The sequence below is a fragment of the Panulirus ornatus genome, chromosome 27, assembly GCF_036320965.1.
Source record: "Panulirus ornatus isolate Po-2019 chromosome 27, ASM3632096v1, whole genome shotgun sequence".
Taxonomy (NCBI): Eukaryota; Metazoa; Arthropoda; class Malacostraca; order Decapoda; family Palinuridae; genus Panulirus; species Panulirus ornatus.
Window position 1 is genome coordinate 13050600 of NC_092250.1, and position 12029 is coordinate 13062628.

General features: G+C 42.7%; 1 long non-coding RNA gene across 1 annotated transcript in view; it reads left to right on the top strand.

The window, feature by feature from the left end:
• LOC139757483 (uncharacterized) overlaps positions 1 to 11582 on the top strand; it is a 331514-nt gene extending 319932 nt beyond the window's left edge. The window contains exon 5 of the long non-coding RNA XR_011714642.1: positions 11116 to 11582. This is a non-coding gene — a long non-coding RNA (uncharacterized lncRNA). The remainder of the gene's footprint in view (positions 1 to 11115) is intronic.
• Positions 11583 to 12029: the final 447 nt, after the last annotated feature.

A 12029-nucleotide genomic window follows, 5' to 3' on the forward strand; every position in this document is an offset into this window, starting at 1 on the left:
GTGGAGTATTGCTAGTTCCTTTGTTATTCCCTCCTTAACTACGTGGAGTATTGCTAGTTCCTTTGTTATTCCCTCCTTAACTACCTGGAGCATTGCTAATTCCTTTGTTATTTCCTCCTTAACTACCTGGAGCATTGCTAATTCCTTTGTTATTCCCTCCTTAACTACCTGGAGCATTGCTAGTTCCTTTGTTATTTCCTCCTTAACTACCTGGAGTATTGCTAGTTCCTTTGTTATTCCCTCCTTAACTACCTGGAGCATTGCTAGTTCCTTTGTTATTTCCTCCTTAACTACCTGGATTATTGCTAGTTCCTTTGTTAATCCCTCCTTAACTACCTGGATTATTGCTAATTCCTTTGTTGTTTCCTCCTTAACTACCTGGAGCATTGCTAGTTCCTTTGTTATTCCTTCCTTAACTACCTGGAGTATTGCTAGTTCCTTTGTTATTTCCTCCTTAACTACGTGGAGTATTGCTAGTTCCTTTGTTATTCCCTCCTTAACTACCTGGATTATTGCTAATTCCTTTGTTGTTTCCTCCTTAACTACCTGAAGCATTGCTAGTTCCTTTGTTATTTCCTCCTTAACTACCTGAAGCATTGCTAGTTCCTTTGTTATTTCCTCCTTAACTACCTGAAGCATTGCTAGTTCCTTTGTTATTTCCTCCTTAACTACCTGAAGCATTGCTAGTTCCTTTGTTAATCCCTCCTTAACTACCTGGATTATTGCTAATTCCTTTGTTGTTTCCTCCTTAACTACCTGGAGCATTGTTAGTTCCTTTGTTGTTTCCTCCTTAACTACCTGGAGCATTGCTAGTTCCTTTGTTATTCCCGTCTTAACTACCTGGAGCAAACTAGCAAGCCACCAACATGCGTTCCAAACCTTCAAGACCAATCTTGTATCTAGCGTGACCACTTGACCTGTTTTTTCGCGTCTGAACCCACCCACTATACATTCTCTATTCCTGCCCGTTTAGGTTCCTCTAACCAAAAGTCTTTTTTTTTTCTCTGTCAGCAGCAGTTGAGCATGTCTACCTCCCTATTTCCCTTTGAAATGCATACACTGGTTATTTGGTAGAGCTTAACAGCTGTTTTTGTGTGGCTGTTTACTGACTTTCCTTGGGATTGGGTCTTCTTCGCTCGCCGGGATGTCTCCAGCTGTGCTGACAATGTAGCAGATATCTTGGCTGGGATGGAGTCGTATATCCCTCCTACCAGTTCTCACTGCCTTTCCTGCTCTGATGTTTCTTGCATCAAGTGGCAGCACGTGTCGGTCTGTGAAACTTTTTTGCCTTCCTCTGAATGCCACTCTGCTTTCATTTTTACTCAGAATCGCCGCAAAGTTCTTTATTCGTAAAGTCAAGCACACCTTCAAAAGATTAAAGCTTTGCTGATTTGAATTTCACCGAATGATCTCTCTGGTCCATAACCAAGAGCGTTTCTATCCCGTCTTTGACCCAGTCAATCTCTAGCTAATTCTTCAGTTGAGAAAGACGCTCCAATTTTCTTGTGGACGATTCTGCATCTCTTCCTACCCCGCCCCTTTCATCCTGCTAAAGCTATGCCCTCTCTTGTATGTTCTCTTAGCAGGGTCATCCACATATACCTCACGTGGGGCGGTTGTTCATTCATCTGGTTTTCTACTTCAATGATCCGTGTCGTGGTGACGTACCATCCTTGTGTTATAATCATGATTAGAGGATCGACTTCCTCATCTCTGACTTGCCCGATGGAGGAAGAACTCTGCATCCCTACTGTGACGACCTGGGGCAGCCTGGATCATCATCATCTTCACCGGCTGACGCAGCGCCCAACGGGTTTGGAGGAGTTCCACGCCCCGGGTGTTCTAGAGCCATCCAGCGAACCCAGACGCTCTACCTCCGGATGAAAACAAGAGGTTTCGTTGTGTATTCCTGGTGTGTCGTGGCGGCCGTGCGACTACTGAAAAGTTTGGTTGGATATATCAAGAATTCAGGTTGTAAGCAGATTTGCTGCGCAACACACTGGAACATCCAGAGGTTTTCTGGTCCAACAGGTGGAAAAGTTGTTTGTTTTTTTCAACTCGTTCTTGTGGAGACTTCTTAAAAGAAAGTGTTTTACGACAGACTTTTAAGAAGTTTCTCGTCAGATTTCCATGTGGAACTAAGGAGATGCTGTTTTGTACGTGTTTGGCCTTGTATGTCTGGCTATACACGTTGCTTTCTCGTTTGTGATATGTATTCATCAAATTTAAGACTGTATAACCATGTTGTTTCTCGACAGTACTTTCCATTTATCTTCCTTTGCCCGAGTTAGTGTGGCGGATGACTTTCGTTCGTGTGTTATGCTTTCCATTAATGAGAAGTCCATCGTATGTTGTTTAGAGTTTCGTAATATGATATCTGTGTCCTTATATGCTACTTCACATGTGATTTATTTATTAATCTCACGTTTCATGTCAGAATTTCTTATTTCTTTAAGTGACGTTTCTCATTTCATCTCTGTGAATTGTTGTTCATGTAGAAGCTGACCCTTATGTTGGGCTAGAGAGAAATATGATGGAGCAGGAAGGAATTGGGGTCAGAGGGAGAGTGAGATCAGCCAGAGGATCAATTGAGGGCTCTAGGTAGATTTTTGGATCTGTAAAACAATCCCAGGCCAAAGAAGGACACATCCACTGACGAACACACTGTCAATAACATTGGGAAATATAAAATCTCCCACATCTTCAGATGAGAATCCTGGTGCTGTAGCCGAACGCCCAAACCTGCCATGGCGTAAGAGCCAGAAATACGAGACATGCTTCCTGTGGACGGACTACCATCCACCACCCAGATATCCTCAACCTCCCTTCACCAACCCTGTGGTCTCAAACTTTGTCAGCCAGGCCGCTCAGCACCCGGCTCAAACATGACATATTTTGCACGCAAGAAATATCAGTCTTTTAGCTTGCTGGCTCGCGTTATAATGCTTTTTAAAGATTCTAAATCTTCATCTAATACGCTTAAGGATGAAGAGAATGTAAGATTTTGATACAGGAAGCCGGGAGTAATGATAGTATGATATACTCAAGAAGGCGCTGGGATATGTTATGAAACGACTCGACGCCAGTGTCATCACTACGTATGGGATTGTATGCTGATAAAGGACTCCGAAGCCCTTCTGACTATCCAAGATCCAGAGCTGTTTCGACGTCCTCTTGGTGAGCAAAATTGTTTTGCTTCAGCGGGAGGCCTGGACACCCTTCTTCAGTATGCAGGTCGTTCTGTTCTCTGATGTATCCATAAGCGTATCTTATGCATGTCGTAAGAAGGCGACTAACAGAGGCTGAATCTGGGAACTGGAACCCCCACCATCTTATATAAGAAAAAAGAAAAGAAAACGGGTGGAAGAGACAAGCGAGGATATCCGCTCGAAAACTAATGCTGGGTTGCTTGCATGTGCATGGATGTAAATGAGAGAGAGAGAGAGAGAGAGAGAGAGAGAGAGAGAGAGAGAGAGAGAGAGAGAGAGAGAGAGAATCCTGGATGTTCTGGCTCTAAGTGAAATTAAGTTGAAGGAGACGGGGTAGAATGCTAGGGAAATGTTCAGGTGTTAAAAGTCTTAGGTTAAATGTTTAAGGCGAGAGTGTAGAACGTAGTGGCGCTACTGACGGAGGAGGAGCAGTGAGACTGAGTTAAAGTGTATCGAGCAGTGAGTTCAACATTGTCCGTCTGATAGTGAGAGGAGTGAAGAAGAGAGGGTTGCTTTGTTGGGAGGAACTGAGTGAGTACATCCTTTTGATACAAGAGATCGTATCTTGGTGCTTGAGGATTTAAATGTAAGAGTATGTGATGCGGTGGTTGAAGATATTACTGGTGGGGCATGGATACTTGGTTTAATTGAAAATGACTGAGAGCTTAAGATGATGATGTCTGAAAAAACACATGTGTCTGGGAATGTTTGTAAAAAGGTACACACATATGGATGATTGAGGTAAATGGGTTTTCGAAGTAAACGTGCTGAGAGGGGTTGTTAGCATATACGATGTTGGGTATTTCATTGTTAGAGATGAGTGTGAAGGCTTTCGTTAGTTTTAGAAAAAGTGAGGAATTGACATGTGTGTGAAAGAAGTTGTGAAACTGCTCGAGTTTGCAATAGAAGCGTGTGTGCAGAGTTAAGAGATATCGAGAGAGATCGAGAGAAGAATGACATAGGATTAAATCAAATGAAACAAAGGGAGTGGAAGAGGAGAGTTGGAAGTGTGGCATTGCTTACACGTGCATGTGAAGTGTGGATTTGGAAAATGGGATGCGGGTGTATGAGAGAAAGTCGTCAGTGGCTAGATGAGAGAATAGCATTCCTAGTGCAAGAAAAGAGAGGAGTGTGTATAGACGGTATCAGCAGGGAAGTAGTAAGAAGGATTAGGTGGAGTACAAGAGAAACTGGGAGGAAGAAGGCGAGAGAAAGGTATGGGGGCTGAAAGAAGGCAAAAAAGAAATGGAGTGATAGGGTATCCAAGAACTTTTGGGGCGACAGGAAAATGTCCTGAACGGAGGTTAATATGTGAGGAGAAAAACAGAACAAATGAGAGCGACAGTAAGGGAGAACGAATCGGAAAGTGGCAACAGGCAAAGAAGAGGTGAAAGGGATGGGAGTTGATCATACTGAACGGACAGTTGAAAGGTGTTTGAACAGTTTCTATCTGCCGAATTCGACTGACATCTCCAGCCTTTTGGTGTTTTCTTGCCCATTTGGACAGTTGGACCCATTATCACATCCCTACATAGGTAAACAAACACAGGAATGGGGATTTTTTTTTTCCTTATCACAAAGAACCTTTACAGGTGTTAGATTTTTTTTATAATTGGAATTTTAGGCTTGTACTTTTCACCTGTCACGTCAGCGGGTGCATCACGCTGTGCTCCTGTTCCTTTCATTTTGTTTCATGATATTTCGGTCAGATAGACTCGTGGTTAATGATAGTGTGGGGGATGAAGGGTAACAGTGGTATTAGTTAACTCGTCAGGCAATGTATTGTTCGCATAGCCCCAAGGTGAGGTTTCTGAGGACTGGCACAATGTATGTATACTGTCCATATATAAAGTAGAGAGGGACGGAAGTGAATCCTCGAATTACAGAGGTACAAGTCTGTTGAGCATACCGGGTAAGCTGTACGGGAGAGTGGTGATGAAGAGGGTGTTGGCATGCACTGAGCATCAGACTGGGGGAAGAGCGGTATGGATTCATGAGAGATTGAGGACATGTGAATCAGGTGTTGGCTTTGAAGTGTTTGTTTGAGAAATACTTGGAAATACTTGAAGGAGCTACGAATTAATGTGAAATATCAAAAGTTGCTGAGTGCCGCGAAGAGTTTTTATCAGAAAAGTAAAACGTGTTTGCGAGTCTGAGCGGAAAATGTTACGGGGTTTTTTGTTTAAGGTTGGTGTTTAATCTACTTATGGACGGGTAGATGAATGCAAGGGTCTTGGAGCAAAGGACAGGGTTACGGCATACATGGGTTGGTAGGGGAGATGTCACGGCTCTGGTGGCAGACTCGAGAAAGAAACTTAGGAAGTTAATAGCAGAGTTCGTGAGGGTGAAATAATGTTGAGAGTGAATATGCATCAGGGGGATGAGATCGGAGTTCGAATGGGGAGGATCATGAGAAAGCAGAGTGCTTTACGTACCTGCCTTTGGACATGGCAGCAAATGGGAACTGAATTGAGTCCTAGGGTGGGATAGAGGGAGTTAAGGTCCTGAGTGTGTGACAGGAGAGGTCATTATAGGTTTGGACAAATATTGATATGTCTAAGGTAAGGTAGTCCGAGAGTGTCGTGTGGATGTGAGTCTTGGGGGCCCTGAATGCATAGGATTGGAAGCAGTTAGGAGTGCTAGAAATGAATGCCGAAGAACTGAAGAGGATACAAGTATTGAAAAGGGCATACCTACGGGCAATTTGTGGTTTGAGATGGATTGATTATGTAAGACATGGCACTGTAGGAGAGAGGTGTGATACTAAGCGTAGTGTGAATGAAAGAGCTGACTACGATGTTCTGAAATAGTGTAGACGTATGGAGAAGGTGATGGAATAGAGAATTACTTTGAGGAGGTTCGCGTCATAATTAGAGAAATGGACGAAGGAAGGGAGAGGGGAAGACCAAGAAGGAAATAGGAGGAGTGAGTGAAAGAAGCCTTGGGATGTCGGGACTTACACGTTCAGGTGGGTGAGATTCGAGCATGGGATAAAATGAACTGGGTATCAGTTCAGGAGGGGAGATGTGTTATCATTGGGCTGACTCAGGGCGAGTCAGGTGATGAGGGTAAACCATGGAAAAGTCTCTGGGACTCGGATGTAGAATGTAGGCTTTAGTTTCGTTGCATAATTCATCCCCGACATCTTGATAGTGGATGTGCACAAATGATTATTCTTCAACCCCAGGACGCCTTTCCAAAACATCCCCCCCCCAAAAAAAAAGAAAAAACAGACAAAGGGCTCCCGAAGCTGTAACACTAGGAGCCCCCATATCCAGAGGGCTTCCGTAGTTCCAAGACTCCGCTGCACTCATTAGCAGGGAGGAAAATCGATCCCTTTGAAGCTAGAAGTTCTTTGACAAGACTGTACTTTCTTTCGTCAGCTGACGACGTCACTGCCTCGCCAGAGGTGGCCCTTGACTCAAGATTTTACCTCAGTCTGGCGGACTCAACGATCTCGCTAAGGATGTGATACTCACTATGTCATACAGTCTTCAGGTGCTTGGATCACCATGCCAGTTATATCTAAATGTTCCAGATATGTATCCTCACTTTTCCTGTCTAGCTCTGTTGACATCCCTCTTTATAAATCTAATTATTTTTTGTATGCTGGAGGATCGTCACAGACAAAAGGCCACATCAAGGCCCGGGTCTTCATGAAATATAAAGAGAATTGCGAAACTGAGAAAGATGAGACAAGGGAAAGTATCTACAAGTTTGTGGGTATTGCAGTTGCTTACGCGTGTATAACCATAAGCTGCTTATGTAAGCTTTGTCAGTTATCAGAATTTCGACCGCGGACTTCAGATGCACAAGCACTGGAGTTACCAGGGAAATGCAATTCTGTGAACAAGTAACAGATATTTTGAAAATGACTTAAGAAGTCCTGGTCGTCACCAGTGGAATATTTTGAGCACCATGGCTGATTCTATGCTCTGTTGTCTGACCTTGCAGTGCTGGTCGCTTGTTTAGTCTCGCACTGTAAGTGAATTTAGCATAGAGTTAGTTTCTTTTACATTCCTTTAGTTCAGTTGATTACCCTAAAGTAGATATAAGGATTTTGGAAAGGTTTTATGTAATGAACCTCTCTAGATAAATAAATCTGCATGTATATGTTCAGTTTCAGGATGTAGAATTGAATAATCATTATATATATATATGTATATATTTTTTTTTTTTTCATTTTGCTTTGTCGCTGTCTCCCGCGTTTGCGAGGTAGCGCAAGGAAACAGACGAAAGAAATGGCCCAACCCACCCCCATTCACATGTATATACATACACGTCCACACACGTAAATATACATACCCATACATCTCAGTGTACATATATATATACACACACAGACATATACATATATACACATGCACACAGTTCACACTGTCTGCCTTATTCATTCCCATCGCCAACACGCCACACATGGAATAACATCCCCCCCCCCCCATGTGTGCGAGGTAGCGCTAGGAAAAGACAACAAAGGCCCCATTCGTTCACACTCAGTCTCTAGCTGTCATGCAATAATGCCCGAACCACAGCTCCCTCTCCAAATCCAGGCCCCACACAACTTTCCATGGTTTACCCCAGACGCTTCACATGCCCTGATTCAATCCATTGACAGCACGTCGACCCCGGTATACCACATCGATCCAATTCACTCTATTCCTTGCCCGCCTTTCACCCTTCTGAATGTTCAGGCCCCGATCACTCAAAATCTTTTTCACTCCATCTTTCCACCTCCAATTTGGTCTCCCACTTCTCCTCGTTCCCTCCACCTCCGACACATATATCCTCTTGGTCAATCTTTCCTCACTCATTCTCTCCATGTGCCCAAACCATTTCAAAACACCCTCTTCTGCTCTCTCAACCACGCTCTTTTTATTTCCACACATCTCTCTTACCCTTACGTTACTTACTCGATCAAACCACCTCACACCACACATTGTCCTCAAACATCTCATTTCCAGCACATCCATCCTCCTGCGCACAATTCTATCCATAGCCCACGCCTCGCAACCATACAACATTGTTGGAACCACTATTCCTTCAAACATACCCATTTTTGCTTTCCGAGATAATGTTCTCGACTTCCACACATTCTTCAAGGCTCCCAGGATTTTCGCCCCCTCCCCCACCCTATGATCCACTTCCGCTTCCATGGTTCCATCCGCTGCCAGATCCACTCCCAGATATCTAAAACACTTTACTTCCTCCAGTTTTTCTCCATTCAAACTTACCTCCCAATTGACTTGACCCTCAACCCTACTGTACCTAATAACCTTGCTCTTATTCACATTTACTCTTAACTTTCTTCTTTCACACACTTTACCCAACTCAGGCACCAGCTTCTGCAGTTTCTCACATGAATCAGCCACCAGCGCTGTATCATCAGCGAACAACAACTGACTCACTTCCCAAGCTCTCTCATCCCCAACAGACTTCATACTTACCCCTCTTTCCAAAACTCTTGCATTCACATCCCTAACAACCCCATCCATAAACAAATGAAACAACCATGGAGACATCACACACCCCTGCCGCAAACCTACATTCACTGAGAACCAATCACTTTCCTCTCTTCCTACACGTACACATGCCTTACATCCTCGATAAAAACTTTTCACTGCTTCTAACAACTTGCCTCCCACACCATATATTCTTAATACCTTCCACAGAGCATCTCTATCAACTCTGTCATATGCCTTCTCCAGATCCGTAAATGCTACATACAAATCCATTTGCTTTTCTAAGTATTTCTCACATACATTCTTCAAAGCAAACACCTGATCCACACATCCTCTACCACTTCTGAAACCACACTGCTCTTCCCCAATCTGATGCTCTGTACTTGCCTTCACCCTCTCAATCAATACCCTCCCATATAATTTACCAGGAATACTCAACAAACTTATACCTCTGTAATTTGAGCACTCACTCTTATCCCCTTTGCCTTTGTACAATGGCACTATGCACGCATTCCGCCAATCCTCAGGCACCTCACCATGAGTCATACATACATTAAATAACCTTACCAACCAGTCAATAATACAGTCACCCCTTTTTTAATAAATTCCACTGCAATACCATCCAAACCTGCTGCCTTGCCGGCTTTCATCTTCCGCAAAGCTTTTACTACCTCTTCTCTGTTTACCAAATCATTTTCCCTAACCCTCTCACTTTGCACCCCACCTCGACCAAAACACCCTATATCTGCCACTCTATCATCAAACACGTTCAACAAACCTTCAAAATACTCACTCCATCTCCTTCTCACATCACCACTACTTGTTATCACCTCCCCATTTGCGCCCTTATATATATATATATATATATATATATATATATATATATATATATATATATATATATATATATATATATATATATATATATATTTTTTATTTATTTTTTTATTATACTTTGTCGCTGTCTCCCGCGTTTGCGAGGTAGCGCATGGAAACAGACGAAAGAAATGGCCCAACCCCCCCCCCCCATACACATGTATATACATACGTCCACACACGCAAATATACATACCTACACAGCTTTCCATGGTTTACCCCAGACGCTTCACATGCCCTACTTCAATCCACTGACAGCACGTCAACCCCGGTATACCACATCGCTCCAATTCACTCTATTCCTTGCCCTCCTTTCACCCTCCTGCATGTTCAGGCCCCGATCACACAAAATCTTTTTCACTCCATCTTTCCACCTCCAATTTGGTCTCCCTCTTCTCCTTGTTCCCTCCACCTCCGACACATATATCCTCTTGGTCAATCTTACCTCACTCATCCTCTCCATGTGCCCAAACCACTTCAAAACACCCTCTTCTGCTCTCTCAACCACGCTCTTTTTATTTCCACACATCTCTCTTACCCTTACGTTACTCACTCGATCAAACCACCTCACACCACACATTGTCCTCAAACATCTCATTTCCAGCACATCCATCCTCCTGCGCACAACTCTATCCATAGCCCACGCCTCGCAACCATACAACATTGTTGGAACCACTATTCCTTCAAACATACCCATTTTTGCTTTCCGAGATAATGTTCTCGACTTCCACACATTCTTCAAGGCCCCCAGGATTTTCGCCCCCTCCCCCACCCTATGATCCACTTCCGCTTCAATGGTTCCATCCGCTGCCAGATCCACTCCCAGATATCTAAAACACTTCACTTCCTCCAGTTTTTCTCCATTCAAACTCACCTCCCAATTGACTTGACTCTCAACCCTACTGTACCTAATAACCTTGCTCTTATTCACATTTACTCTTAACTTTCTTCTTCCACACACACACACATATATATATATATATATATATATATATATATATATATATATATATTCAAGAATCACCACAGGTTTTCAGAAAATACAGTGTATAAGAATTACCTGGAAAACGACAGTAATATCTTGCATATTTGTCCATCAAAAAAGGGGGCGGGGGGGAATCTACATTTGTATTTCTGAACCTTACAGTGAATTTACAGTCAGTATTTCGTCTGCCCTTTTCAGCGGTGAAAAACATTTGGTTTCAGTTTTCTCGAGACTTGCCGGACAAAGAAAAGAATTTAGCCAATTTAGTATTATATATTTGAACGTAAAGTTATGAGACTGGAACTTTACCACCTAACTTCATGGTCTTTTCTGACAAACATTATTTTTTCCCTTAAGCCTTAAGCTTTAAGTTACTATTTCTTAGACGTTTGATATCTTAAGATGATGGTGACGGGAAATTGTTTTCGTGTAGTTTACTTTAAGAAATATGTATCGTGTCCTTAGTGTTAATTGTCTTTTCTCATTTTTTTTCCTATTTTCAAGTGTATCTTGTATTTGATTGGTTATTATATTATTTAAAGCTAAAATGAAAATATTTCTAATTTTGAAATTTCTTTGATTTTAGGCTTGATGTCTTCGCCTGTCAGTATTCGAGGTTCAGCAGCTGGCTCTGAAAGACACTAAGGAGGAGAGTACAAGAGAGAGAGAGAGCAACACTTGGAAGCACAGCTCCCTGAGAGTGAACCAACACCACCTTGAGCCTCAGCAAAGATCAGAGTGTGAAGCAACAGTGCTGCTTGAGCCTACCAGTGATGCAGGGTATTGATCTAACGGTATGACTGAGGCGAGTCTGGTATCATTAGAAAAACGCTACAGTGACTTTTAAGACCAGCAGTCATTACCCCGAGTTACGTAACGATAAAGACCAGTGACATTCAGTGAACAGTGGCAGCGTAAGGAACAGTAGATACTGACAAGTCGTTTTCTTCCCGAGATACAAATTGTAAACAAAGGAGAGGACGTGAGGAGAAGACGTGAAGATGGCCATCAACGTTGTGTTCCCACTTCTCATCCCACTGGAGGAGGACCTGTACAATGGTAAGTCTTTTCCTTACATATATATTCCAGAACAAGAAACCTCATGTCTCCGACTGATGTGTTCGTCCAGCTCATCCCAATGGAAGAAGGAGTAAGCGCAACGGTAAGTCTTCTCTTTATATATTCCGGAGCAAAACACCCTCTATGTTGCTCTTTCCCGTGACTTGTGTTCCGTTTGGATTTCCTCGAAAGACCGGAGACCCAAGGTTCACGTAAGACTGTCTTACGAAGTGAGATTCTTCTGTTCCTTGGAAAGTGAAAGTTTTTTTTTTTTTCTACTTGATGGTTCTCGTATAGCTATTTTATTTTTTTTTTTTTTATCAAGTTATTGGAAAACATGCTCGCTAATTTTAGCAAAGAGGAATTATTCATCTCTTCCACTTTTATCCAAACAAATCCGCGTGATATTTAGTTCTCCTCAGAAATGAATTGACACATGTC